Source organism: Amphiura filiformis, chromosome 12 (genome assembly GCF_039555335.1).
Source record: "Amphiura filiformis chromosome 12, Afil_fr2py, whole genome shotgun sequence".
Lineage (NCBI taxonomy): Eukaryota > Metazoa > Echinodermata > Ophiuroidea > Amphilepidida > Amphiuridae > Amphiura > Amphiura filiformis.
The window spans coordinates 46516054-46542806 of record NC_092639.1 but is presented as its reverse complement, the minus strand read 5'-3'; the positions used below and the strand labels follow the sequence as shown (position 1 = coordinate 46542806).

At 37.3% G+C, this 26753-nt stretch overlaps 1 protein-coding gene across 1 annotated transcript in view; it reads left to right on the top strand.

The window, feature by feature from the left end:
• Nucleotides 1-823: 823 nt before the first annotated feature.
• The window catches only part of LOC140166292 (uncharacterized), an 88416-nt gene continuing 62486 nt past the window's right edge, over nucleotides 824-26753 (top strand). The window contains exon 1 of the mRNA XM_072189703.1: nucleotides 824-1316. The gene's annotated coding sequence lies outside the window, so the exon portion shown is untranslated. The remainder of the gene's footprint in view (nucleotides 1317-26753) is intronic.

Sequence of the window (26753 nt, the reverse complement as noted above, 5' to 3'; positions counted from 1 at the left end):
AGTCCTAACTAGCAATAAAAGTCCAAATTTTAATATTTGGCCAATTTTTTGGAAATAAATCATTCATTCATTCGTTCATTCATTCATTCATTTGTTCATTCATTAATCTGACTCGACCCCTGGTCTGTATGCAAAAAAAAGTTTAGACCTGGTCTAACTACGGAGGTTAGACTGAGGTCTAAATTTTTTTTTTTTTTTTTTTAAATGTACCAAACATTTTCTTTCCAAAAAAAAAAAATTGAATTCATTATTTTGAATGCATGAATAAGTTACTACTACAAAGTTGAACATACTGCCATAATTTTACCATAGCCTAAATTACAAAACACATACAAATGCATTTGGTTTGCAAGAAAAATGTGTTTTTATTTGGTTTGGTTTTTAGTCTTGTGTGAACTTCTGAGTTCTAAACATTTCATATACCTTTTTATTTTATTTTACATTGATTATTATGTTTTGTTGAATACAATCTTTCCCACAAGCCTGACTTGGATTGAAAAGGATTTCTATCAAATTCATTGATAAACATGATAAATAGAATTCCTTAAAAATAATTTGCTTGGACAGGACATTTATTTGCAGGGCCCAACCATGCCACACTGCTGGCATTACCAGGGACTATAGAGCGCCCTCCTCAGTAACCCATTACTACAAAGATTGGGGGCTCTTGGCCGCGGGATTTACCCATTTTGCACAGGCTAGTGATGTTTTGCTTTTGTATAATTGCATTGGCCAGTCACTTGGCTAAGTTTAGTTTTGTACATGCTGTTCTATCATGTTGCAAATTTTTGTTCTGGAGCTAAACATCCCAGCTAAACAACACACGGGAATATTTGGACTCTGATATTTTTATGTTTGATGTCTATGAATATCTCGACTCATTATCACAGCAAAATGAAGATTGGCCGACGATTAGCAACTTTGGCAAATTATACATTGCTCAGTGAGCCTAAAACTTGTTGTAATATCAGCCGCCAGACAAAAAGCTACAAACTTTCAATAACAGAAAAGTAATAACTTTTGACCAACAGAGTTACAGATATTAAACACTGTCATTCTTAGAAGAATGATGAAGAGGAGAAGAAGAAAATTATTTTTGACTTTAATTATATTTTTGCCTCAAGTATGGCTGTTTATGCAGTTAAACTCTACAGAAAATGTGGAACCCGAATTGGGTGTTGGTGGTGTCGACTCGAAAAGGAAAAAGTATATCTTACGTCACGGAAAATACCATGATGATGATTTTCATTTCGGAGGTTCTGGACAACAGATGGATAGACCTATTGGTCATCACACTTCTATTGCTCTGAACAAAGGTAAGACAGTCAAAATTATGCACAGACACATTGTTTCATTTTTCGCTCATCATGATAATTTATCATGTAGGCCTACTCACTGAAGTTTGTAGGCCTATCTTTTATATGACCCTGTATCATATAAGCTTAAGCTTCCTCAATATTAGCCAAAACTAAACACGATGCTTCTGAAATACACCACCTGACCTAAATCCATAAATACGTGTATTTTTCCGATTTTAGCATGAGAAGAGTGGCAAACCCAGGACTCGTAGCAAGGGCCTGGGGGGCGGCTCCATGGACAAGGTGCAGTGGGGCTCTTTTAACATCTTTATCTTCCCCTTATTTCAATTTTGCTTAAATTGCTCCTTTGTCCACCCTGTACTTCTTTCTACGCCCCTGCAGTGGCCCCGGGCAGTGGCATAGGGGAAGGGGTGGGGGGAGCACAGGCCTTTCAATCTATTAGAAAATCACCAAAATAGGAAAATTGCCAAAATATGGCATATGCCCCCTCCATCAGACCCGGTGCCCCCAATCATGGTTGGTGCCCCCCAATCGGATGACTCGCTCTACGCCCCTGAGCAAACCGGCAGGAGGGAGGAGGAGAGGGGGAATCCTAAGGAGGGCTTATCAGCAGGGGTCACCTGGAGCTTACTGATATCGGTCCACCGAGCTAGAGCAAAGTCCCAAATCAATTACTAAAATGACTTAACTGGGGCGAAAGTTCTTTTGCGAAAATTTGCCATTTTAGTAGTCAACTTGGGGCTGGCCGGGAGGGGTGTAGGAGAGGGAAGACCGTGGACCTAATTATATAGGTCAATAACTTCATGTTATTACTTGAAGCTACGGACCTATTTAAATTGGAAGCTGTTGCCATGGTTACTATGGTCCGATTCACTTGCTCATAAAACGGGGGGTCTCCTCCCTGGTTGAAGGTATCAGGGATGTGCCATGGTTTTTGAGTACGACCTTTTTAGCAATTTTGGTATATCAATGGGTGGGTTTTCAGTGGAGACCAATGCCCCCAATTGGGCAAATTTTGGCAAAAGTTCCCTTAAAAACACCCAATTAGTGCAAATTTAGGTGCTTTTTATTGAAAACTGGTATACTGATGGGTTGCGAAAACAGCAAAAAGTAGGTATAGAGAAAGCACAGACCGGGAGCACAGATCCTGGAAAGAAAGTCAGCATCCTAAAGTCTGTGTGGCACAGGCACATCCCCTTACAAATTTTTTCGAAGACCCCCTCAGCTCAGCTCTATTGGTAGAGTATCGTACTAGATTAACTAATTAGGTCCTGTGTTTAAGTCATGAATTATAGTGAATCATCACATGTAGGCTGTTCCTGGTCATTTTCAAGATGTGTCAGTTCAACTGGCTGTAAGGCATGCTCAGACAGTCTTAGAATTTTTGAAAATCACTGCTCGAGAATTGTGATTCCCAAAGTGTGATTCCCAAGTCAATCGCTGACCATTGATCGTCAAAATAACAGCCTGTGTGTCCATACGAAACCATTGAAGGCTAGAATCCTTGGTGTAATGATGCCTGATAATGAAAGCGTTGGAATTGCAAACGGAAGATTACTGAGTGTGACCTCATAGATTAGGCTCAGCAATCGACAATCGCAAAGTTGTTCACGCGTCAGGAGCACACGCGGGGAGCACAAAGGATCACTTGATCACTCGGGGATATCACAAAATCCTTTAAATTTCTTGGGGATAAATTTGGTGACATACTCAGTGGCAGCACCTGCGGGGGAAAGAGAGGGCATTTGTCCTGTGCCCCTCCCCGAATATTTTAATCTGCCCCCCCCTTTTGAGGCAAAAGTCACAAAGTCACACAAATTTCCACTTTTTGAGACAATTTTGTGCATAATTTGTTGATTTCCTCCCCCTGAAATTCACTTTGCAATGCCCCCCCCAATTCCAATCCCCTTTCCCTGGGCACTCCATGTGGACATTGGCTTGGTCCAGTAATGTCATGCATTATGAAGGTATCCATATATTGCCTGGGACATTGCCATATAAGGATGTGACAATAAAGCATTGTATGTTGAGAGGAACATGTTTCCTTCAATTTTGGCCTGGAAATTGTAACATTGTGCTTATGTCTGTTGTTTGAGTTTGAAGAAAGACATTCATGAACTAAGTTTGGTGATTGATACAGAACATTGCTCTCTATCTCCCTGATGAAGACAAGTGACCTTTTTACCATTCAAATCTGATCCGTAACCTCATCCCCCACTTTTCTCCAAAAAGTTGAGATTTTTGTACCACTGGAAACATCTTGCTACATATGTTTATGTGCAAAAATTCATTTGTTTGGCAAAAATATTGTTAAACAAGATTACAACAGTGGCCTATATGGAGCAATGTAATACACATAATCATGCATAACTCTCAAACGCAAAATCGGAATCAACTGAAATTTTAGGAAGAAGATTTTTTTGGCGATATCTACTGAAAAATGCCATAAAAAGAGGATGCTAGGATCATCACAAAATACTCCTTTAATTTAATGATGTATTATATTTAATTATTTATATTCTTAAAGTCTTGCAGGTTTTTTTTACTTCAACAAATAAAGATACTACCCTGTAATAATGCTAAGGCTTCAAGGGGGAGGGGGGGCTTCATGAAGCACCACGCCCTGGCTTCAGTGTACCAAGACCCCAAGGTTTAGTCCCAGCGCCCTAGCACTGTAGCTAAATCTAGCATGAGTAATCCGCTAAAGAGGAGCACCTGGTCTGATAGAGGGGACTTCAGCCTTTTTTGCCACTTTTCAATGGAATTGTGGCAAATTTCACTTTGATTCAGGCTGGGGTGTAGCATCATGTAACAGGGATATGGGGAGGCCAATTGAAGAAACATTTTGAAAAAATCCATTGAGAAATGCTGACAAACAGCTGGTTCCCCTTAATCAGGCTCAGTACCCTTAGATAACCCAATTTCCATTAGGGTCCATTTGAACACTGGGGTGGGTTGGGAACAGTCACTACTCTTTTTGAAACTGGCTCCGAGATACATGTTCAGGTATGGCTCTCTGTACATAGATCTGAGTACTTTCATGCCCAATTCTAAATTAACCATGAGAAGAGTGGAAGTTTGAATTTAGTCTACAGATGTTTCCAATTAATTTCGGACATTTTTCCCTATGTCAATATCTCAGCAAATCTCCACCATCAGGAATTGAACCTGGGACCTTGTGCACTGAAGGCAAGTACCTATGCTGTTGTCATCAAGAATTTGTGATTAATCTTCGTGATAATGAACAAAATAAGGATTAAAGAATTTCTAAAAGTGTACAAATATGCCCGCAAATATGTGCAAAACTGAAAAATATATGTTGTGCATATTATTACGGTACATAGGCGTTAGATCCTGGGGGATATATTTTGATGGGTGGGATTGTCCATACAATCATCCCCAAATGTTGATGCCTATAGATGTGGGTTTTTGCCAATTTAACCTCATGTTTAGCCATTTTAACCTTAAAAGCTCTTAAAAGTGCCAATTTTTTCCACTTTTGTACCATATTTCACCAGTTAAGCTTCAATATGGCAAAATTTTCACCAAAAGGTGCTGGATTCACTTTACTTCAAGAAAAAATTTCCAAACCCCATCCCCCAATGTCAAAAAGAAATCTACGCTATTGTTATGGTACTACCAAATGGTATATTGTAGCTACTGCACAGTTATAGCTAGGGTGCAGTGCAATAAAGGCATATCCGCAATAGCTGCCAGGTGTCATATGCATACCATATAGAATGCAAAAATGGTCAAATTAGCTATATAGGGCAGCTTTTGCAGATACTGGTAAGTCAAACCCTGGATACACATTTTCTGTGTTCAGTCTTGTGTAATGGCCGGCTACATAAAACAAGCTCCTTTTTATTCAACTTATTCAAAATTATGACAGCGTAAAATTGGTTTTACCTGAAGTCAAGTCACAAATCTTTTCTTCTCAAGCAGGTAATTTCATACATCCTACCAGTCATAATACTGTTCATTTAAATTGGTATCAAAAGGTTCTCGTAAAATTTTAAGGGATTATTGTGAAAAAAGTAGTCAATAATTACAGGAGAAGTGTCAAATTGGTCCTTAAATACTAGTATTAGCTGCAGGTGATTTCTTTCAAAATGGTAAATGCACACTTCCTGCAGGGATTTTGAGTTGTGAGTGAAATTTGACAGAAATAAGAAAGTTTTTGTGTACTATTTTACGAAACTTTTTTTTGAAATGTTAACTGGTAATATACACAGCATTATTGACATTACACTGCACTAGCTGGTACTGTAAATTATATGCAATACAGGTACCCTATTGTGTAAGCTTGTGTAAAAGGCCTAAAATGTAGTACAAATGACCATAAGTGTATACGGGGATGTGCCACAAACATGTAGCATTTTCTGCCTTTTGGTATATCAATGGCTCCTTTTCCAGGCCAATTTTGGTATATGAATGGGTCCTTTTTAAATATCCCAATTTTGCCTCACTGTATTAAATAATTTTACAATTTCTCCAAATTTGGGGAAAATGTAATAACTAAGACAAGTTGTGGTATACAGTTGGGTCCAAATTCTTGAAAAATTGATGGGTAGGCCCTATTTGATGGGTCCACTTTCAAATTTATTTGAATTACTTTATGGCCATCCCTGTTGGAATCTTATTTAATGATCCATACTTTGAAGAACTGATGATCAAACGTTTACTTTGGGACAAAAAAAAAGAGGAATTATAATAGGGCCAGCTATTTCTGTTTCATTATTTTGAAATATTTGCCTCTATAAACAAGCTGTCAAATATGGCTGCTATAGGTCCCATCATGCAGGCATGCATTGAATATCACAGGTGTAATATGCATGACCAATACAGTAGAACATTGAATACTGTAAAAATTGAAATTGCCCAAGAAATTTCATAAGTGCTATTAATTTTTGTGTTTTTCTGACACTGATGTCTATACTTGAACTGGATTAAGTTCTCTACTTAGCAGAATCTTGCACAATTGCTGTAGATAACTTGTCCATTTCCGGGGAAGGGGGAGCACTTAACACAAATGCTGGTACGCCCACCATCTTCAAATTCCTGGGGCAAGTACCCACAAAAAATTGATGACTGAAATTTGAAAATGTGATGTTAGACATTTTAACATAATGTTATCAAATGTTGACAAAATATATTTAAATAATATGTTTGTCAAAAAACATTTTACAATAACATTTTCATGTAGTGATGTAGTGTTTTTTGTATCAAACTTTTTCAAAAATGTTTTATGAATCTTACTATAAATAGGGAAATGTTGTATGTATGTATCTATGTATCTATGTATGTATCACTATAAAGGCTCCGTCAGTTTCGATCCAAATGTCGCCAAATTCATACGGGAGATCGATGAATATACGGGAACGTGTTTAAACTTTATTTGGTTGAAAACGGTCAAGAATTGGCTGCAAAAACAGTGAAAATATGGGTAAAACGGGTTTTTTGTTATGAAAATCGGATGTCAGCCTCACGCGTCACTGCAGCTGGCGGCAGCGCGTCGGCGCCGTCGTGCGTAATGCGCACTACGCCAATGGGCGCAGAACGGCGCAGAGCCACGCGACTGCGAGCCAGAGACCAGTGGACATGATAATACGGAAAGAAGGAAAAATAAAGGACATGAAGGTACATGGACGGGTTTCGGGATTATGATAATGGGTGAACACGTCCACGAACAGACACGCTTATGAGAGGACGTAATAAATACGGAAAAAGATGTTTGTTGCACAAACAATATGAAGCGGTACTATAAAGAAAAAGAAAATTAAAATGAGGACAAAAAAGTACGAGTAATAGGCCAACGGGTTAAAGTAACTAAATGAAACGTGAACGAAACAAAGAAGGAAAGAAACTAATCAGGAAATGTAAGAAAAAAGAAGCTAAAATAATGAGAACAGAATTAAATAAAAAACATGGAAACGGGAAATCACAAGCAGCAAATAAACAAAGAAGCTAAAGGAAATGTAAGAAAGAACATATTTAGAAAATAATGGGAACGAGGTTAAATAAATAAATAACATGGAAACGGAAATTCACAAGCTAAAGCAAAAGAAACTAAAAAAGAAAGTGTAAGAAGAGACAGGTTTAGAAAAATAAAATGTACCTTTTCAATGATTCTACCTGTTCAGTAATTATTCCTGTTATGGTGAACGCTCCCATCTAGCGGGGACCCGCGCGAAGCGCGGGTATCCCGCTAGTGTTATTAAAATGTTATTATACCCTTTATAACCTGACCTGACATTTAAACCTTTTCTGTAAAATGTTGTGTGTTTACTGGGTAGTGCAACATGTGCATGACTGTGCATGGTTTTGTTCTGACGGGGGAAGGGAGTTTCCCCAGTCAGAACAAAAACATCACTGAAAATTCCACTATTCATGACAAAAGTTTCCAGATTTTTGACACATTTTCAGATTGTTTGCATCACCCTGAAATTCACTCCCCTCATGCCCCTAAAAATGTCTGGTTTATTTGCGAGAGAACTTGAAGAGTGAATGCAAGTGAAGCTTTGTGAAACTAGGGGTCTTTCGGTGAGAGCCTAGACACCGAAAAAGGGGGGTCTTTCAGTGAGAAGGCCCCAAAAGAGGGGGTCTTTCTGTGAGACTGGGGAAATCTGACCAAAAAAGGGGGTCATTCAGTGAGACTGGGAAAAAATTTGGGTTGAGATATAAATATTGATACAATTTTCAAAAATTAATACAAATTTGAAGAAAAATAATGAAAAAATGGGGTCATTTAGTGAGAGATTATCAGAAATTTTCCAAACATTTTTGAAAAAAAGGGGTCTTTTGGTGACAGGAAAACAAAAAAGGGGGTCATTGGGTGAGAGGAATTTAGTAAAACAAACAAGGAGGTCATTGGGTGAGAGGTAGCTAGTTGAAAAATGGGGGTCAATGTGGCTGCACATCTCCGTCACTCATTTTTAGTGAGTAGCCCCAGGCTTTTGAACCATTTTAACACTCAAAATAAATATTACTTCTATGGTCATATCACTTTTGTACTAGTACTAGTCTCTGCACTAGCACTGTAAATCATGAATTACATGCATGAACAAAAATTGTGAATTGTAACTGGCAAGGATTGGTGTATATAAGAGCTTGGTGTATATGTTGCCATACACATACAATTAAATCATATTTGCCTATTGCACGGTTCCGCCATATGCGAGGAGAGCCTCGAACTGGCAATAGACATGAAAGGAAGTATTATGTAACTTTACGCAATGTTATATGACTGGTTCAATTCTCATTCATGCATGCTGCCAGATCGAGGCTCTCCTCGCATGTGGCGGAACCGTGCAATGGGTGAATAGGGTAGATATATATAGAATATGCTGTAAATATGAGTTTCTTTTGCGATCCCAAAAGTTTCATACTGTGAAAATATGTTACTTTGATAGTAATAATAACTCTTTCCATGTTGGCTGCAAATAATGGTTATTTTATTCTTTCCCCTACTTCTTTTAAGGGATTGGATAGCAACGTTTGCAGAGTATATTTTTGTGGGACATGAGAGCTCATCAGACACATCAAATTGCATTCTGAATACGAGGAATGTTCTTCTGATATCAAATAATTTAGATTTTTGAAATTCACGATATAATACAAATTTTATGGCAAATTATTAAAATTGATATTTTTGACATTTAGCAGTCCTCAAAATAAACTTTATAAATCTAATGATATATACTTAAAGTGTATGTAGCTGAAAGCTGTCCATCATTTGAAAAAAAAAATGTATATTTTCAATACGAAAGGTCAAATTTGTCAAATAATGCATGGATGGCTTTTCCTCCCAGCTACATGTATAATACACTTGAAGTACGGTACATATCATTAGATTTATAAAGTTTACTTTGAGGACTGTTAAATATCAAAAATGTAAAAAATAACAATTTTTAATATAAATATGCCATAAAATTTGTATTATATCACAAATTTCAACAAATCAAAATTATTTGATATCAGAAGGACATTCCTCATAATCTTAATGTAATTTGGTGTGTCTGATCATAGATACTAAAAATAAAGTATCTATGGTCTGATGTGCTCTCAGGTCCCAAAAAATGCTCTGCAAACGTTGTATTCTGATTCCTTTAAAAAAATTGTCAAAAAATACTAGAACTTCACACTTAACAACTTTTTAACTTTTGTATTGTTTGTTTTGAGTTGCACTTGACCATGCATGCTGCCAATACCATGGCCAAGAATTCCAGCATACAATGTATTGCTGTGGGTGTGTCACGTGGGTGTCATAGATCACTGGAGTGTTTATTTGCTTGTATAATGCATCTTACCTTAAAAGTTCACAGTTGAAAGATCTGCTACCAATTCCATGATCTGTAAAGTCTGAAAAATGGAACGCTAACCTGCACTGCAAAATCAAATGCTCTGTGTGCTAGCCATATAGGCTTCAACAGAAAAAGTCCTGAGAAGATTTGAGATATTTCTCAAAATATCAAGAGCTATCTTAAGAGCCGCTGAAGCAATACTAGGCTTGTTTTTACTCATTTTCATCCATTTTTCATGCTGATTCCAAACATGGTAAAGAAAATTTACAATTTTGAAATTTTTGAATTTTTAAAAAAATTTGAAACTTGTCATCTGCAGTTGACACCTTCATGGAGAGGGCCGGATTTACCTTTTTGGGGCCCTGGGCCAGGCCAAAATTTGGAGGCCCCAAACGCACCGTGATGAGGAAAGCATGTGTACTCAAGTTTGCAAGTTTTAGATTTTACTTGATACTTGCGCCAAGCGCTCAAAAAATATCAATTTTAGACTATTTTAGCCCGTTTTAAGCTGAATTTTGCTATAACAGACCAGAGCGCGCGAAGCGCACAAAATTTTGCAGTTCTTGTATCCTATTTTGGCTCAAAACATGGTGTTTTTGGCTAAAATAGAAGATGCACACTGCACAGGGCAAATTTGGGGGCCCCAAAAATTTGGAGGCCCTGGGCCCGGGCCCATATGGCCCTATGGTAAATCCGGCCCTGTTCATGGAGAGAGTTAATGCAGAAAGAGTGCTAATTTCTCAGGCTAATTTTTAGAAGGGGAAGTGGTGGTGGACTCAGGAAGAGGAACACATCAACAATGATCAAATGGATGAAAGTTTAGATGAGGATTGCTGGGGGTACACACATTATGTGAGGCATGATGTGCAGCTGGCATGGGTAGGTGTTGGGGGGCACTTCACTTTTAAGCAAAAGACACCCCTAAACAGGAATTTAGCATGGTTTTGTGACAAATTTTACCCCTAAATAGACTTTTACCTGAAAGATAACCCTATAAGCCGGATTTTATCTGAAAGGTACCACCCTTACAGGGTTTTGATAAAATAGTACATGCTTTTTAACACAGGTGTGATATGGTATACTGATATACCATTCTGCAATCTGCAGCTAATAGAAATCTCCATAAAAATGATATATTTTGAACTGTTGCATTTTTTCTCAGACTATATTTAAGTTTGACAGAAGGCTCAGATTTGAAGAAATAATATGAACTTGAATGAAATATGTTTAACAGAAAAAAGGGGATGTTATTAATGTTGTGGGGGAAATACTTGACACAATTTACATCATATAAATGAAAAATATTGGAGCCTTGGGACCTTATATGGTATGTATGGGGGAGAGGAGAATGTTTGATCAAAATGTTGCAGCATGAACCGAATAGAGCAAATTGTAATTTACATCAATAATGTGGAAATAAATAAAGCAAATACCAGAAGGGAAATACTTTATACTTTGAACACGCCTTTTGGTGAGGATCAACGAATCATGTCAGAGTTGCCAAACAAGTGATTCGATAGCCCAATTGTGCAACTTTTGAAGATTTTCACTGCAACTTTTGAAGATTTCCTGAGTGGCTTTGGAAGATTTTCAACATGGGGGGTGGGGGCTACCAAATTTTGTTGATGACCTGTGATGGGAGGGGGTGCCCAGGAGGTTCCCCTGAGAGTTAAAAAAAATAGGGGAAATAGGTAAAAAATAACCATTTTTCCAGTACTGATCATCACTGTTATTTTTACTTCACTGGGAATTATTGGGGGCTGAAGGGTAGGCCTATTTGAGTTCCGCTGCACCCAATTTATTGGGTGAATTGGGCTGAGCCCCCACTAGCCTTGACCCTCCCCAGTTCAGAAACCTATGCTTCTGTCCAATAGAAACCAATAGATAAGAATAAAAGTGTGTGACTTTTCAACATTGGCCCCAGGACTCAATTTTGGTAGTTTTCTGTCTCATACAATGGCTAAGATGGCCAAGAGTAAAATTGGGTGACTTTTGGATGATTTGCCCCTTCTTTTGGGCTGATAAAATGTTGGCAGGCACCCCTGGATCAGGACAGGATGTGATGAAGTTGAGGTCATTAGGTGTGAATAGGCAGATTTGTTGACCAGGTAATGGATATCTTACAAGGCGGGCACCTCTTGGGTGTCTATGATACCTAAGGTGGGGTAGGGTGACGACTCTTGTTAGATGACTTCCCCTTCCTAAAGGTGCTTAATCCATCTACACTATGTCCCAAATAAAAGGTTGCATTAATCTTCTTCACTTTCTGATGTAAATATATGAAATTCAACATGCATCTAGGTATTCTACCCACTTTAAAATCTTGATTCAGTGACATCCCAGTCACACTGTTTGGCAGGGGGTGCAGGAGGTTCTGATTTTCTTTTTCTCTTTCATTAATTTGATACCATTTCATACCTTCTTGGGATTTCGAGATATGAAAAGAACCAAATTAGGAATACTTAACCCGTGTCTTATGAGGAGTGTCACCCAGTGGGGAAAATGATTTTAATACATTACTTCTTTTTCTTTCATTTGATGCCACTCAGGGTTCATACCTTCTTGGCCTTTTGAGATATGAAAAGGACCCAAAATAATAATATTGACCCATGTCTTAATAGGAGTGTTACCCCTGGTGGGGAAATTATTTTATTACATTCTTATATGTAAATAAAACATTTGTAGCAAATGAATCAAACACATTTTTAAGTGTTCACTTAATTAAATAAGGATAACATATTGAGAAATATTTATAGAAGTGGTTAAGCCTATTGTGTTGTTTTTGCAGCAAGTTTTTTTGAACCATCAATGGTTCTGTAACAAACCAAAAATGTTCTGTAAAGGCCAATGGTTCCACAAAGGATTAAAGAACCTTTTAAAGCCGAAAAAGGGGTATTTCAGTTTAAAGAACTTTTTTCTTTTCTTGAGGGTTCAATAATATAGGGCACAAAATAGGATTCTTTACTCGGACCTTTTAGAACTTTAAGAGTGATACCCTTCATGTAACCCATCATTTAAACATATTTTGTAAAACTTTTTGTGTTTGTTGGGAACAAACTTTATCTCAAATCCCAGATTGATTCAAGCCATGCAGCCTACAGTCATACAAAATCTAACTTGAATCTTGTGCCACTCAGATTGCTATGCACTAATGGCATTCAATAACAGGTACGGAAATCGTTCATTTCCCAGGATTGGGGCAAAAACCACCCCATGACTAACCTAATTTGATCATATTAGTTATGGACAATGCCATTACCGGTATTAAACCAATTACAAATTATTTTAATTAATAAGAAGTGAAATGCAAATTTCACGACTTATAAAAACCTGGTACGGTTCTTCGGGGGTACTGTGATCCGGGGTTTGGATGGTACTACTCCCTATTGCAGAAAAATACAGCACTAATTTTTTTGGATTTTTTAACAGTTTCCCAAAATTAGCCAAAGATTAAAATATGATTATCACCAATGATCAGGATTTAGCTATTTTTGCAAAACATAATAATTTTTTTGATGCAAACAAATTTAAGAGCTGTGTTTTTCTGGAATCGGGAGTAGTCTTGTCACAGAGTCTGTCCCAGTCATGTTTACATGTGCAAGCTATTTTATGACTTATTCTGCTTGGTGTCAGCAAGGGTACATAACATATTAATAATAAATTCTTTAAAATTCAGCACATTTAGTCATTTGTCATTTTCATATATTTTGTACATATTATATTGCTCCATATTTAATTATTAATTCTATTGTGTAAAATTTGCATAAATAAGTATAAATTAGCATAAATTTCCTTGTAGTACAATGTATTTTATTGTTTTCAATAAAAGTAAAGATGTTTTAGGAAAAGAAAGGAAAACTGCAGCAACAAAGTTTGTGAGATCTAGCATTGCTTCCTTGATCTATGCATAGTTCATGATCCATGCCACCAATATTATTGCACTGGCTCCAAAGGCTCCATCCAGGGTTACAAAAAGTGTACCAAACAACAACAAATAGTTTGCAGATATCTTGTCATCTTATATTCTCATTATACCTGCTGGAGTTCATTCTACTTTATCCACACCAATTAAGCCCATTCAGTGATTTGCTCGTCCGGACGATCGTAAAAATCATCAAAATTCAGATTTTGGTACCTTTGTCATTTTCATAGATGTGCTAACATAGCCTGCGAGTGGTTCAGCCGAAAGCCGTGTATTTAAGACAAAATAAGACATTTTACACGAATCTGTAATTTAGATACTGACAGTATATAAATTAGTTACATGTATTTGAATGGGGCTCCAACTTAGCCAGTAATGCTGTTTTCTTTGTTTTTTGCCAAATTTGTCATTTCAAAAATACCAAATGACAATTTGAATGACTTATCCTTCACTTTTAAGCAATGTATAAACAATTTTAATTCTTTTCACACTTGCGCTGGGATCACTGAATGGGTCTTTAATCATATTTAACCCCATGGCTACAACCGTCATCTAAGAACTATTTGATTGGTTACAAAGAGGGGGTGGTTATCGTGTATTGAGCCAATCAGAAATATGGTATTAAAGAATGGAGTAGTCCTGACTGGGAGTAAGCTTAAAATTGTTGAGAGTTTTAAAAGCTCTATTTTGATTGGTTACTCGGATAATTAGATAATACTAGAGCAACTGTGCCCTTTGCAAGGGCACGAGGTAAGTTAGGCGGATGACTGTGATGATCTGATCAAGCAGCAACACCGTGCTGGATAGTATTAATTTTAATAAGATTGTTTCATTAATTGCCGTTTTAATAAACCTTAATCGTGGAAAGTTGGCATTTTGAACACTTCACCTTTGACCTCTGTATGACCCCCTTAATGACCTTAAATGAATTTTAAAATATTTAAAACATGTTAAGAATGTCATAAGGATCATTGCATTTAAATTTCAGCTAAATTGAAGCATTTTGAAAACTTGACCTTTGACCCCTTTATTGCCCCTTAATGAAATGAATTTTAAAATTGTTGCCCCTTAATGACCTTAAATGAATTTTAAAATGTTTTCAACATCGAATGTCATAAGGATCATTGCATTGGAATTTCAGCTCAGTTGGAGCATTTTGAAAAACTTGACCTTTGACCCCTTTATGGGCCCCTTAATGACCTTAAATAAATTTTTAAATATTTGAAACATGTTTAGAATGTCATAAGGATCATTGCATTTAAATTTCAGCTCAAATCGGAGCATTTTCGGTTAAAATGACCTTTTTTGACCCCTGTGACCCCTTGGATGACCTCTGATTTTAAACAACCCATAACTTTTGTAGCCAGTTACCCAATACTGCTTGTGAGTGAGTTTGGCCGAAATTCGATAAAGGATGTGGATGTAGTAGCAAATTGTGAGAAGAAAGAAGAAAGAAACGGCAAGAAAGAAATAAGTTAGGCTGCACGCCTAACTTAATAATTAACCAACTGTAAGAAATTTAAGCTGTAGTGCCCGTGGGGTTAAATGAAGATTTGTTGGAAGCTATCAATTTTGTTTAACGTAAGAGTGCAGGTACAAAACCTGTATAAAGTCATGCGCTGCCTTGCATTACATAATTGTGTGTAACAGTGGCCATGCGACATACATCATGACATAGTAAAGTAGGCTCTCGTAAAAGGAATACAACTATTTACTATAATTAGCAGTATTTCATGACATAAACATAGATACTCAAAAATAAACAAGGGACTGAGCCTTTACAGGTTCATAGTGCGTGACAGTGGCATCAGGATTACTTTCATTATAGTTTGCCCATTGTCAGGTAGTTGGTATTGGTTACCAGCCCTGGTTACCAACCTGTGTACTGTGTGGGCTGCTATTAGAAAAAGCATTTGTGATGCGTTCAAGCAGTATTACAAGCCAGAAGCCTACAATGGTAAATACAAATTTGAAAGATTTTTTAAGTGATAATTTACGCATTGTAAAATAAATGTAAACAGTTAATTTTACTGAAACTTAAAATTAATCAGAAATACCTGAGTTATAATATAATGAATATTTTGGATGCTTGATATTAAAATAATGAACACCCTTTAAACACCTCTTTTGTCACACTTTTTGAACACCCATTTAGGAACATCCCTTTGAACACTTACTGTAGTGTTCTAGTGTTCTAGAGTATCCAGAACAAGTCAAGTGTTCATAATTTTGAACACCAGCGCAAAGGTGAAGGAGTCCTGATGGATCTCAAGAGAGGGAAGGGAAGTTTTTAGATATTTTCTCAAAATATCAAGAGCTGTATTAAGAACCGTTGAACCAATACTAGGCCTGTTTGTACTCATTTTAATGCATTTTTCATGTTGATTTCAAATATGGCCATGAAAATGTACAATTCTGAAACTTTTGAATTTTTAAAGAAAATATGAAACTTGTCGTCAGCAGTCACTTGCATCAAGAGGGTTAAGGTTCTGTCAGTTAATATTTTGAAGGAAAAAGTGCCCGAAAGGTCCATCCGCTCATAGAACGGTATTTTTTCATCTCCTAACATTCATATTTCACTCAATCAAACAAATGTATAGAAAACATCTGCTAGGGTTGGAAATGTTAACATGAATTGATTTGCCTGGTTGGTAGTTGAAATTACCTGACATTCCAGATAACATAAAGAGATACTCATATCATGGATTTCATGGTATGGTATGTTGTGTAAAATGTCTGTGTTAAAAAAAATCATGAATTAAATGATCAATACTGAGCAAAATGCAAATCGAATACATTTTTACCAACTATCCAAGGGAGCACGTTGGCCTAGCGGAACGGGCACTGACTCATAATCGGAAGGTTGCGGGTTCGAGCCCGGCGACGCCATCGTGTTGTGCCCTTGAGTAAGGCACTTTATCTCGATTACTCCTCTCCACCCAGGTGTTTAAATGGGTACCGGCATTCTTAAATGCTGGGAAGGTAACAGACTCGCTGTAGAGGAGGTGTAGCGATCCCCCTATCGCAACATTACATGGAGGAGTCTGGTCCAATCGCCAATGAAAGAGAGATGGGCACTCCGATCACTGTTTATACAGGATTGTCTCCTTTACCTTTACCTTTACCTATCCAAAAATTCTGAAAAATTGTGATAAAATCAACAACACATACAATTTTTAGAGTACCCACTATAGTTTTGAGTGCTTGCTAAGGGAGGGAACATGCCATATGCCAGCAAACACAAAAGGTTTTTAAAATGTTATAAACATATTTTGACATTTATAACTTGAAAATGTTTAACGTTTTTTAAAATGATTTGTCAAAATGTTATTGTAAAATATTTTTGGCAAACTTTTTTGCAAAATATTTTGTCAACTTTTAAAAAACATTATGTTAGAATGTTTATCAGAAATGTTGTCAGAAATGTTTTTTGGAATATTAACATTTTAAACCCTTTATATCCCAACAATAAAACGTTTTGAAATATTTTCTGAGGTGCTTCAATTGCAGTAAAATTTAGATTTTTTATAATAAAAATGGGATCCCAAGTTTTATTCACCAACCCCACTTAGAGCTCCACAATTAAGCAGCTTAAGTGATTATTTTTCATTTTACCATATTATTTTAGCTTAAAATTATCAGAAAACCTTCCAAGTTCCAGTTGACAGTTGTTACTGATATTATGTAATAATTTTGGTAAAGAATAACAAAATAAAATTTGACCAAAATCATACATTATGGCTTTAATCTTGCTTGTGAAAGAGAAACTTCAAAGCATTCCCATAATAGAACCTTTTAGGGCCATGGCTATAATACAAAGGTGTGATTTACAAATAAGAGCACTCGCTGAGTTCAGCCATTCTCATGCCTTGACACCCTTTTGCTCAAAAGAAAAAAAACCAGAAATGAAATAGTGCAAAATATTGAATTGCTTGAAATATTTTGAGTTTTCCATTTGACTTCATCATATGGTTTTTCATACCACCAACTGAAATATTTTGCAAGTATTTTGATTTTGTAAAAACCTCTGCAAATGGTTTGGTTCATTGATGAAATGTGTAGTAAAGTTAATCTTGTTTCATATATTTTTGTATCAGGGGACCTTTAGGGCAGACAGTTCAAAATTGCACAAATTTCTTGTCCCAAAAGAGTGGGTTTTATTTTTTAAATTTTTGTCAAATGTGTTGAAAGCTAAACATTAAAGGTGTATTGTGTGATCCTGTAGAGATCCTTTTCATCCTGTTAGTGTTATATCTTGATAATGCCGAAACAATTATATGTTTTGGTTATCGTCCCCTCCTGAATCAATTAGTAGAATTTGTCAGATTTTTTTATCCGATTTTTCAAAAAATTGAAGACTTTGAAATGCTTTATAAAACTTTATACATATTAATAAATAAATGGTATCAATTATAAGTTTCTTGCCACATTTTGATTGGACAATAATAACTGTGCGCTATCTGTTTTGAGGTCATTGTTGGAAATCGGATCGAGGGTTTGTTTTGAGCCGAGGTCATTTTCAGAGACCATTTGTGTTTCTGATTGTGTAGGTTTCTGATCACATAGAAAGTTGAATATAATGCTCAGAGAGACATGGGGGATGAGGATCATCAAGCATACCATTCAACCATGAACAGAAATGTAGTCAAGATTAGGCCTACACAACTTATATAGAATTTAGTAGGTCTTATTTTTTGCATGTTATTTTCACACAATTTTATATTCACAAAAATGTTATAAATCAACTAGGAAATATGAATATATAAGGCACATTAAGATGTTTATGTGACTCCCCAAAAACAAACTAAATGGTACAAAAATTAGTATTCAAAATTGTTGGTATATAAGTGATATATCTTTTCCAAAATAATGTCTTATTTGGAATATTGGTCATGATATCAGTTGATCATCAAAACACTGATGGTGCAAAGTTTGTTTGGATGTTTGTTTACACGTGATTTGCCTGCAACTCATAAAACTCATGACTTCACAAACACAAAATCTGAATCAAATGAAATGAAATTTTGGGAATAAGTTTTTTTCGTGGATATCTACTAAAAAATGTCATAAAACGAGGATGATCACAAAATATTCTTCTAACTGAAAAGAAATGAAACAAATGAATGAAAATAACATTAGCAAAACTTTTCCATTAATCTAGAGGGGCTACCAGGGCCGTGACACTCGTATTCAATCCCTGTATAAAAAGTGAAGTCACTTCGCCGGCAGTTTGAGTGACAGTGATTGACGGTTGCTATGCCGGTTGCTATGCATTTGAGTGCGCAGCCTAAATCTTACGTACTTGTGAGCGGCTATCATGCATAAGACTGCTTTATTACTTAAAAGGACTTATCCTGTATTTGATTGACAGTTGCTAGGTCATTTGAGTGCGCAAGATTTGATTGGTTAATTTAGTTCCAGATCTCAGTTCTAATCTTGAACGACTGTCGAGGAAGTCTATTTCGAGCTATTTTCCAAGATGGCGCTCATCGACTGCCAATTATTCGGACCCTTTCCAGCAAAAATACAGCTTATTTAACCAGTCTCGTCATGGGGTCATCGAAGAGAATATTTTCCTAGCATATTGAGCTAACTCCTCAGCTGTTTGGTTTTTCATGATATGATAGTAATGGAAAGATTCGACCAAATGTTCGCCGTTTTTCGCCATTTAATTTTTTTTTGAAACGATGACGTAAACATGATCATCTCTTCCACAGAAAATACACTCCTACACGTACAGGGGTACAGCTAGGCCATCACATGTATCATCCCGCACAGGCTGAATGACTGACTTCATTTGCGCAAACGACTGGCTTATCCTATAGTATATTAGTACTCGAGAATCCTTGGGGCTACACATAATAATTTACTTGTTTGAGAAGCACTTATATCCATTACAGAATATGGGAGTGCTGAACTGATACAATTAATTTATAGTGTAACAATTCTAAGATTCAGGGTGTCAAACTTTTTTTATAAGTAAACATGAACCTTGAACTAAAAACGCAGTGTGTTTTTGTTCAAAGCAAAACACAGGAAAAGGTTCTAGGTGAATCAACTAGAGATAATTTGGGAAATCATTCATGTGTGCAACTGTAATAGAGATACTCACTTGATCTATACCCATGATGCACTGCACAAAATCATCACCCATTGCACAGCACTGCCATCAGTGTTTTTAAGCATTTTTTCCCAAATTGGCCCAAATTTGGTACAAAAATTCCTCAAATTAACTAATTGTAATAGAGAATTGCAAATTCCTTTGCGTTAAATCTAATTTTCATTTTGCCAAATATGGGCTTTGAGCTCTGAGAGCATCTGAGTAAACAATGTGATCCATATTTGGGTAGCGCTTCAAACTGGCAACTTGAAGGAAGAATTATGTATTAATGCAATTGACATATGAGATGTTGGGATTACCTAATTAATATTTATGAAGTATATAAAAATACTCAATGACCAGGCTAGTAGACTTGCTAAGAGGTTGAACACTGCATTTTTTAGAACAAAGGTCCCACTTGGCATGGATGTTCCTTGGGGCAAGAGAAAAAGATTCATCCAAAGAGACACTCTGTCTCTATGCATAAAACCCCCTAATTAGCATAAATTATGCTAATTAGTACCCAAAATAAGGTATTTTCTAACTTTTGAACCATTTCACCTAAAAAAAACTATAAATAGTTGAATTTGGTTTACTTTAGGGTGAGGAATTCATTTTTGGGGGTGTTTTGGGAATCTGTGCCCATTTTGACCCTCAAATTCAAGATGGCTGCTAGCCGCCATCTTTAAAATAGGCGTTTTTACAACTTTTGAACCATTTGAGCTACAAACTTGTGTGACATATCAATTTGTACTAATTTGGGGTTGGAAAACTCATTTCTGGCACTGTTTATGTGATACGAGGTATTTTGAAAAGGGTACCAGGGTTTTAAATGTGAATTCGAGGTACCTGTCATTGGCTATATGGTAGAAGGATGAACATCAAATTTACTTATGAATATGTATACCTTAATTTTAAGCACCTTTGAGGACACACTTTATAATGCATATTTTTACACAGTTTTACTATTGTTTTCAAGTCATTCTATTGATAGCAACAAGCGTTATTTGATTTAAAATGATCAGTATGGATACATGAGACTGAAATTTGTGTTTTATTTGTCAGTTTGTCAGCGATGAACCAATCACAGATCCCGCATCGGTAAAATTATGTGGCCGACCTAAAAAATAGAAGCTTGTTACACAAAACGGCAGAAAAATATCTCAAATCTCAGTGAGTATGGCGATTTGCCAAGCTTGGTAGTAGTAGATGGTATCTCTGGTTGTGGCGGTGGTGCGAGTAGTGTAGTAGTACGTAGCGCCATTGCAGAGGCGCTGTCAACCAACAGAAGGTGGGTCAGACAAAGCTGATAAAGGCTGAGAGGAGTACATACCGAAACAGCCTGGTGAAAACAAAGTGAATGACTGTGGCATGGTTTATGTATCCCACATTGCATACCTTTAGCAGTCTCTATAGAAAGGCAGATATAGTTTGTGAAACCCACACTGCCAAAATTATAAAAGCCTAAGGTTTCAAGAAACTTGAACCTGATCATCTGGCACTGCTTTGATCACGGGTAATTTCCTCTTCGACAGAATATGGTCAATTTGATCCCTGACATCAAGGAAGTACAACGGTCATGTGGTTGTTGGGATCTGGTGTTTCATGAAGATCTCAGTCAATCAGATGTTTTCAGGCTCTTTCTCAAATACCTCAGAAGCAGACTCTCTTGTTTCAACATTGAGATCTTTACTATTATGTTGTTAGATGGCCCTTGCATCGATGTCAATATACATCCTGCTTCAGATAAGCTTGTGTTATCACTGGCTTAAACTACCCGATGTTCAACGGTGTATACAAAAGATCAGCAAATGCCCAGAGTGTGCCACACTATATGCGTGAAATAGAGGCCACATTATCCCGTATGATGGTAATAAAGGTATATTATGATGACGGTTAAAAAGGAGAGTCTTGTTGGCATGCCGGCAGAATAAGGCTGAGCATTGATATTGCCAACTCATTACTCATTGGAAATGGGAAGGTGTTGTAGTTCTTGAAGCCACCAAAGGAGTCTTCACGACTGGCGGAAGTGACAGCATTGATTATAATCCCTCATCAACAACTGCGTCATTTCAGTTTGTTTTCCATTGGACTGGCATCAGCATGTAGGCCTACCAAAAGACTGCGATCACTCCCAGTGGATGTATCTTTGCCTAAGGATGACATTTTTCATGTTCCATCACTGCATGATATTAACAGCCATCCAGTACCTGCATCCAGATCACTGCAGCAGGTCCTCCAAGATGGCTATCAGTGGTTGAATTATGTAGATGATCACTAGGAAACGCAGCTGACTAGTGACGACTGGGGTTCTTGGGCTCCCTACCACGCAGAGCGTTCATCCAGGTCCCCCCTTATTCATTTCAAAGCCCTCTATGCTCCCACTGCTGACAGAGTCAGCAAACATTCCTATTACAATATGCTTCACTGTATGAGTACCTCAATCCACGACAGACACTCGTTGTGGTAGCTTATCAGCTACTGTACATACTTGCAAAGCGTTTGCAGTGGAAGTTTTCAGATACAGACATTACTGAAGTTATACCTTGTCTTGTTTGAGGCCATGCGCACTTTAAAAGATGTTGTGGTAAGTTTTAGGTGACAGGTTGGAGGGCAGTGAGGGAACCACACCTATGAATAAACAGTGGGAGAGCATAGTCCTTCCTTAGTTCATCTCACATCTGCAGGACTAGATATGTGCACCAAGTATCAGGCACAGCTGTTCATTCTGATGAAGAAAACCTATACCCAATATGTTGAGTTGAGGCAAACTACTGCTACAGGCCTTGCTCCTGACTTGCCATTTGCTGCCGCTCATCAACCCTTGAAAGAGTGGGGTCAATCCTTTCCCATCCCGAAGCAAACTTCTGGTTTAAGTCTACGTTCTGCCAGCTTGTCAACAAGATTCTCCTTTATACCCGTTTTCATATGCACCTTCATAACCATTATAAGAGATAATGGAGCCTGTCGTTGACGCAGCACACTCTGGGATTCGATGATTTTTTGCATACGGAGGTGTACATATTGGTTTGTGCCAGTGATAACACAATCTTCTGTGAAGAAGCAGGACGTATAGCGACATTGATGCAAGTTCCATCTAACAGCATATGTAGGAAAGTTTCAATGTTGGAACAACAAAGTCTGCTTCTGAGGAATTTGAGAAAGAGTCTGAAAACATCTGTTTTTTATCAAGAATATCCCTTCACAGAATCTTGACTGCTTGTGCCAAATAAGACGATTTTCTAAAGTCCTTCTTGTCTCCAGACTCCCATCAATAGAAGCACCTTGTTTCAGAAGAATCCTTATTTGCAGTTGTTGTCCCTTGGGATTCACAAACCATACCAGAGCTCATTCGCCTGATATCACTGTGTATGCTCATTTGGTTGGTAGATAAACAAGCAAGCAAGTAGATTTAAACTATCATTCAACACAAATATATTGAGATATTTACCTCAATATTTCGATGTGTACAATGCGCATCTTCATAGCAGGAGGGATCTGATGATGAACTGATGGAGTTGAATGTCCTGCTCTCGACCTTTGATGTCCTTTCTGTTGATCGGATTAGGGCATTATATAATGAAGGAAGCTCATTCAGCTATGCTATTGGTATGTAGTCCTCTCAGCCTTTCTCCTTGCTTGCCCGATTTACCTTCTGTTGGTTGACAGCGCTTCTGCAGTTTTTTATGTCATACGGTATGCTTAGTTTTCCTTGGCTCTATCTACTACTGCACTGCTCGGGCTCGCACCACCACCACCACAACCACGGATATCATCTACTAGTACAAAGCTGGGCAAATGTCATACTCACAGATATCCGATGTATATTTCAGCAGTTCTGTGTAACAAGCTTCTATTTTTTTTAGGTTGCCCACATAATTTTACAGATGATGTTGGATCCTTAATTGGTTCATCTCTGACCAACTGAGAATTAAAACAAGTTCCAGTCATATGTATCCATACTGGTCATTTTAAATCAAATAACGCTTGCTACTATCAATAGAGTGCATGGACTGAAAATTCAAAAACCAAACATGCATCATAAAGTGTGTCCCCAATGGTGCTAAACATTAAGGTATATTAAAACATAAGTTTAATGTCCATCCTTCTACAATGACAGGTACCATGGAATTCACATTTAAAACCCTTGTACCTTTTTCAAATTACCTCCTATCACATAAACAGTGCCAGAAGTGAGTTTCCCAGCCAAAATTAGTACAAATTGATATGTCACTTAAGTTTGTAGCTCAAATGGTTCAAAAGTTGTAAAACGCCAATTTTAAAGATGGCGGACAGCGGCCATCTTGGATTTGAGGGTCAAAATGGCTACAGATTCCCAAAACAATCCCAAAAATGAATTTCTTACCCTAAATTAAGCCAATTTCAAATGTTTACACATGTCTATAGGTGAAATGGTCCAAAAGGTAGAGAATACCATATTTTGGGTACTAATTAGCATAATTTATGCTAATTAGGGGGTTTTATGCATAGATAAAGAGTGTCTCTTTGGATGAATCTTTTCCTCTTACCCCAAGGAACATCCATACCAAGTGGGACCTTTGTTCTCAAAAATGCAGCGTTCACCCTATTTTCACCCCTTAACAAGTCTACTAGGCTATTGTACATTCGGGCTGGTTATCTGACTGTACTATGTTGGCATATGTTAATGAATTCAATTAATACAATACAATACAGTACAATATTGCATTATGGGATATTGTTATTCATTCTCTGGTATTGATACACTTGACAGGCTATGTGGCCAATCATAACATTGATGCATGCTTCAAGTCAATGTACAATTTCCTTATCATATTATTTTCAAAAATAACCTAAAATTTTACAGAATTGTTCTTTTGTGTAGAAGAAGAAACAGTTTATAAATCAGTTATTTTGCAGCAGTTGAATGTCTCATCTTTCTAATGTTAAGGGCAGGCCCGTACGCAGGGGGGGTGCGGGGTGCGACCGCACCTCCCCAAATTTGCAAAAGTATACAAAAAGTCTCAAAATTTAAGAATTTGCAAGCGTAGCGATCAAAAAAATCAGTTTTTTTATGGTTTTTTGGTCAAAAAAGGTCCAAATTTGGGGTGGAAAGTCCACTTTTCCAAAATTGCCCCCCTTTGGAAAAAAAGTCCACTTTTTCAAAATCAGCACCCCCAAAAAAATCTTGCGTGCGGGCCTGGTTAAGGGGTACTACACCCCTGTCCAATTTTGTGCCTATTTTTGCGTTTTTCTCAAAAATTATAGCGCATTGGTGACAAGTAAGATATGTTTATTATAGGGGCAAGGACTACAACTACTGCACTGGACATTTTATTTCAACACAGACAACAGTTGTGGAGTTACAGTCAAAAATGAGGGAAATATACATATCTTACTTGTCACCAATGCCCTATAATTTTTGAGAAAAATGCAAAAATAGGCACAAAATTGGCCAGGGTGTAGTACCCCCTTAACATCATATCTGAAAGATAATAAGCAAGATATCAAATTTTATTTTTGGTATAGATATTCTCTCAACTTGCTCAGAAAATATTTTATTCAAAATATGGACCCTTTTGGCAAATTAAAAAACACAGTGTGACAGGTGATGAGACATTTGGAACAGTTTAGAATTGTTATGGAAAAATGTGATTTGTTTTGAACTAGAAATATGAATTTTTAAACACACTGGTTCATCATCATCACCTTGAAAGTCTACATAATATTTATTTTATAGTACATGTATATAACCCAATTTCGCTGTTTGAGCATTGTCGGCAAGTCTATTTTGCATGACAGAAAGTGCATATTTCTTTTATATCAACTTTAAGCACCTTTAAATGTTCAAATGAAATCCTCCCCTTTTTCTCCAAATACATGTCTAATATTTCAGGATATGTTTACTCAAAGTTGTAATGAAGTAAACATGGGGAATTGACATGGTAGACCTACTGGTATCTGGGGAAACATGGTCTATCATATATCCATTTGGGAGATGCAAACTTCAGTGCAACTATTCTTCTGCAAAAACTGTCTATTCAAAATAGTGAAATTTTCTCTCAAAAGCTCTTACCTGACCAAAAGCTCATAGGTAGCTGCAGGTATTAGTTTGGGAAACATAGGAAGGAGGATTGGAGGAAAGGATTGTTATTACACAGATAGAAGCTGATAGAGGGAAGGAGGTTTGCCGTTACCTAGCTTCACTAAACTGATGTAGCTTTCTACAAAACCCTAAAGTGTAGGATTGTCACAAACCGCTCATGGATGGAAGTATCCTGCGCCTCCTCCACTTCCGGTCCTGCCGGGACTCGAACCCACGACCCTGGGATTAAGAGGCGAGCACGCTAGTGTATATAAAGAGGACTTCCCCGTCAGTTCTATAACACTAACGCACTTATACCTCCGTGACAGGATGACATTTTGCGTGTGTTTTTTCCTTGCAACAGATGCAGCAGCAATTGTGCGGCAGTTCAGGGGTAAAAAAATATCAGTAGCTTTTCTGGAAATTATAATTTTAGATTTCCAAAAATGGGGCCACCATATGCTGTGGCATAGCGATGGGGTGGTGGCAAGGGGGACACATGCCCTGGGTGCTGAATTGACCAATTCAGCGCCCCCTCCAAGCAATGAAAGTCACAATTTCGGCATAGAATCATTTGAAAGATCAATTTAAGACCGATATTCAACTTCACTAAAATTAATTAGTGGTAGGTCCTATTTGTGCAAATTTCTGTGTGCTCCGCGCGCAATTGTTTCAAGAATGGGGGAGCACATTTTGTATCCTTAGCCCTGGGTGCCACAACCTCTAACTACATCACTGACCACATGCCCATCGCCAGTTGATTCATAGTTGTGTGCCCTTACTGTGTACTGAGCCTGGTTGGGCTCTCTCTCTCTGTCTCTGCACTCGTGGAAGCTACATGTGCCTGGTTGTGATTATCACATTAGATTAATCCCTAATCCTTTTATTGGCATGGTGACAGCTTGGATTCGAAACCAGTCATCTCTGAAGTCTCTCAGCTGACCTTCCTGACGAAATTGGTGGTCATCTTGAACCCTAAATGTGTGATCTTTCACAAGACTGTGAGCGACCAGTAAGCTTAAAACAGTAAGCTTAAGCCTGCAAG